The sequence below is a fragment of the Dipodomys ordii genome, unplaced genomic scaffold, assembly GCF_000151885.1.
Source record: "Dipodomys ordii isolate 6190 unplaced genomic scaffold, Dord_2.0 Scaffold5359, whole genome shotgun sequence".
NCBI lineage: Eukaryota > Metazoa > Chordata > Mammalia > Rodentia > Heteromyidae > Dipodomys > Dipodomys ordii.
In genome coordinates this window covers 1-4,684 of record NW_012272573.1, presented here as the reverse complement: position 1 = coordinate 4,684, position 4,684 = coordinate 1, and the positions used below count along the sequence as shown (strand labels likewise).

At 46.1% G+C, this 4,684-nt stretch overlaps 1 long non-coding RNA gene across 1 annotated transcript; it reads left to right on the top strand.

Annotated features, from left to right (window-relative positions):
- The first annotated feature begins 190 nt into the window (after nt 1-190).
- On the top strand, nt 191-3,327 carry LOC106002233. Its single transcript, XR_001175906.1, has 3 exons — nt 191-274; nt 1,910-1,987; nt 3,241-3,327. It is a non-coding gene; the product is annotated as an uncharacterized LOC106002233 (long non-coding RNA).
- The last annotated feature ends 1,357 nt before the right edge of the window (nt 3,328-4,684 follow it).

The window sequence follows — 4,684 nt, the reverse complement described above, 5'->3', positions numbered from 1 at the left end:
TAATGAATGCACTGGGAGTATAAAAGAAACAGCCTGTGTACAACCCCAGCCATGCTGAGGCATCTATTTCTATTTTATCAACTAACCCTCTCCTTTCCCTCAACGCCTCAGCCACACTTGGCAAGTCACACTTGGCAGCTCTGGTATGAATAAAGCCGTAAACACGCTCTCTCCCTCTGTGCTTCTCCCAGGCAGGGATCTGGAGGAAATAAGGCACATTAACTTCTTCCCGGAGTCCTGGCTGGTCCGGGTGACAGCCAACCACTACTTCACAGTGAGTCATCCCTACCAGGAGCACTTCTCTGACTCTGCTTCCTCTCTGACTTTGCTTTCGCTGGGGATGTGTTCCACACTGGAACCTCTGGGCCCCTGGGGTCAGGACCTAGCTGTGAGGATGTGGACAAGGCCCAGCCCCAGGATCCTGCTGCTCAGGGCCTTTGCCCCGCTACTCCAGAGAGTTTCATGGGGTGGAAGAACTTGATCACGCTACCACACCACCCTGCAAACCAAGGCCTTACAGGACACAAACATAACATATACTTCTTCTTGAAAATGTCCCACATACATAGACATAGAAAGAAAGAAAATGAGTACTCTCAGATCAACCAACCAAGGACTCCTATTTATTACCGCTCAGTTTTTAATAGATAGATAGATAGATAGATAGATAGATATAGATATATAGATACCTATATATAGATATAAAATGTACTCAATCAAATGCACCTTTAATGGTTACAGCCTTCCCACCAAGAGTATGTGATCCAGCCAATGATACTTAGTCATTCTTTTATTGCAGAAAATGTGTGGTGTTCCTATTTATTTTTATAATTGGCCATGTGAAGAATGTATTTTCACATAATGGTTTGGTTTATTTTACTATAATTTGACTTATTTTCTTATGGGTGATTCCCCAAGATAGAAATGCTCAAAGAAGGATTGTGCTCCTTTTATTCTTTTATACATATTAATAAATGTCAGGGCCAAATTACTCTTCCCCCAGATATAAATGAGCGTTCGTCCCTTTGTACATACTCAGCAACATTAGACATTTTAATTTCAAAACACATTTTGTTTATTAAGAAGGGAACAATTACATCTCATTTGAAAATCTGTATTTCCTTTATTACCAGTAAATATGGTCATGCATTCCCACATGTCCCCTTTGTGAATTGTCTATGCACACTGGCATACTTTTTGTGCATTTCCAATTGTGCATTTTTAGAACTAAAGCAGGGCAGTGTTCGAGTTCTGATGATGTGTGAGTCACTAGTTAAAATGCAGCCAACTACACAAATCCTTATTGTGATGTGAGAACCAAAGCTCCAAGCTCCAGCTCTCTCCATGTTCAATGACAACTCCACCAACTCATGCTTCTCCATGACACAGCTCAGAACCGCACTCCAATAGAACAGCTGAAGAACATTCACTGGCCCACACCTCAGGAAGTCCCGCCCCCCTCTTCCTGCCCTCTGACCTTCCCCATGCCTTTCCTTTTGTCCTTTGCTCCCTCCCAGAGTCATTCCCTCCCTTCTCCTCTCTCCCTTCCCTGGCCCTCAGGGTGGAGCCTGCCATGTGGGAACTTGTTCTTGGTGAAATGGTCGAATTCTGTCTTTGCCTCATGATTGAGATGCAGATGTACACATTGTATTTCCCCATGAGAAGACCTGGACACGTTTTCTTTCTATCTTTGGTGTATCCTCTGAAAGCACTGAGAACAATACCTAGCACATAGTAGGTTTTCAGTACATACTTGTAGATCAGATGAGTGACTGAATGTGGAGTCTGGAGACAGAACTCTCTTCCCAGGATGCCGGGGACTGGGATCCAGGCCCTGGTTTGAAGATGGTGACAGGCAGGCCTCTCGGTGCCCGAGGGTGCTGGTCAGCTGTGTGCATTTCCCTTCCAGCTGGAGAACGGGGGCGATATGGCCCACTTGAGAGAACTCTCCTCGCAGGCTATGAGATTCGGGATGATCTTTAACAAGGTACTGAAATCTGGGCCCTCACTGGGGAAGAGCTCTCCCTCTAAAACTTGTAGGCTGGCCCGTGACCAGGCTGACCTCTATGAGGGAGGTCAGGGTGCCCATAGGTCATGAAGTTCACAAGACAAGGGCCTGGGACACATCATTTAGCAATCTGATCTACGTGCCCCAAATTAGGGGGATCAACTGTTCTAATTTTCCCAGGATGGAAGAGGGTATTCGTGGGGTTTGAGGCCACCAGGAAAGGCCTGGGGAAAGCCTGTGTTATCTTACCTGTTCTCCACTCCAAGTCCATGTTGAAGGGTGAATTCATTCTTGGGAAGCCATCCTTTTTTTTTTTTTTTTGTCTGTAGGGGGGCTCGAACTCTGGGCCTGGGCACTGTCCCTCAGCTCTTTAGCTCAAGGTGAGTGCTCTACCACTTGAGCCACAGCGCCACTTCCGGTTTTCTGAGTGGTTTATTAGAGATAAGAGTCTCACAGACTTTTCCTGCCTGGGCTGGCTTTGAACTGTGATCCTCAGATCTCAGCTTCCTGAATAGCTAAGATTACAGGCATGAGCCACTGGTGCCTGGTCGGGAAGCTATTCTTCTGGATCCTGGAATCAGGAAGCAGTGGGTTGCTGCATCTTGGCACTCAGCCACAGGGCAGTGGCAGGAGCTGGTGCCTGGGCTGTGTCTTGGGTTTGCTGGGAGAGACACTGTTCTCCATGGAATGGCTGCTCTCCTGAAAAGGCTCTCAGCAGGGCCCACAAAAGAATTCATGTTTCTGGGACTCAAGGCTCTGAGTGTGCCATTTGAGAGATGCCCTCAGTCAGTCCCTCCAAAGTGGGCAAACGGTAGACGACCAAGACCTTTTTATTTTGTGTGCTGGCACTGGGCCTTGAGCTCAGAGCTTCTTCATTCACAGCCTAGCTTCACCACTAGAACCATACTTCCAGTTCTAGAACTTCTTGCAAGTACCATGAGTAGGGAGAGTCTCTGGGGCCCATGAGATTGGAACCAAATGCTTGGTTTCAGAGATCTACACACCACAAATCATCACCCACAAGTCAATTCCTTCCTCACTAAGGAACAGGCAAAGGAATGGATCCCAATAGTCAGTAGTCACCGAGTAGTGACAATAGTAATCAATTGTCACGTGAATTGTTCCTCCTCTTTGTTATTGCTAGAATATGCTTGTATGTTTGGCTGTGTCCTCTCGTCTTTCGATCCTGAAGATTTCTCCCTTCACCTTGATGTTTCTCTTTCCCAATGTAGGATTTTACCACTTACTCAAAGATAATTTCTCTATATGGATTCTTCTTTGAGATAAAGGGGATCAAACATGACGCAACCTCTTACAGCTTTTCCATGCAGGTAAGAAGAATGGAATGCAGACAAGGTACATCTTTAGAGTCAATCCATTCCTATTGGATTAATAATAACCAGTGCATCAAGAACTAAGAACCATGTTGGTGGGGGAGAGAAGGGATAGTAGGAGAAAAACAAAGAAGGGAGTAACAATGCTCAACAAGAAAGGTACTCATTATGTTACTCATGTAACTGTAACTCCTCTCTACAGCATCTTTACAGTTAAAAAAAAAAAAGAACCACGTTGGCTGTAGCGTAAGCATTGCGTATTGTGTGTTGTGGCCATGGAGACAGATGGGGCTGTCTACCCTGAGCAACTTTGTGCTTCCCATGACCTCTATTGATAAAGACAGGGTTGAATTCCAGCCTTCTCTTGGAAATCTGCCTATCCTCAGCTTGTGAGTGATGGCTGGAGCCTGGAAGATGGTCATCCTTCCGTAGAAGCCACACACAGTGTCCACAGCAGGAGAAGGGGTGAGGTGATGGGGAGTGGCTCAGCCAGGTGGAAGGTGGGATGCCTGAAGCATCAGGAGGGTGGAGGATTTCTCAGTGCTCCTACAGACTCTTAGGAGGGGCAGAAGAAGGCCGATTAAGAGCAGAGAGCCGGACTTCCTGGTGAACTACGTGAGCATGGCAGGTCTCATGTACCTCCCGTCTTTAAGTCGGAAAGTGACAGGACCTGCCGTGGGTTGAATGTGGTGATTTGTGCAAGGGGCTTGGGACAAGGCCCTGTTTCAACACATATAACCGGAAGGGTTTTTTTTGTTTTGCTGTTTGTTTTTTGGTTTCGGTTCTGGGGATGGAACTCAGGAGCGCAGGGAGGCTCAGCAGAGTACATGCACTCTACCACTGAGCTACACCCCCAGGCAACCCTGTGTGTGCTGGTGATAGTTTGATGATGATGATGATGATGGTGATGATGGTGATGATGGTGATTACTACTGTGGTGAAGGATTACTAAATCACACTTAGGATCTGTTGAGAAGTCTCTCTTCTCTAAATGCAAATCTTCTTGAAAAACCCTATTGTATTCATATGTTTATTACCACTGCCGGTCACTGTGCCAAGAATGTTGGGGAACTTTGACTAAATGAAGGAAGGAAGAGATGGACAAAATTAATAAGCGAACAAATGATGAAACCCAAGTTTTAGTTTCAACTTTGCCTCTACCTTCTAATATTCCCTGGAACAAGTCCCTTTCCCTTGGGTGGCTGTTCTTAGTCACTAGTCCCCTGGGCAGACTCCCTGTGCAATGAAGTTACTGGATGGAAGAGATGGATTTTGACCACCAACCACAAAGCCCCTGGGAACACTGTGCTGGAGTAGTTCTCGTAATTTTTATTTTATTGTT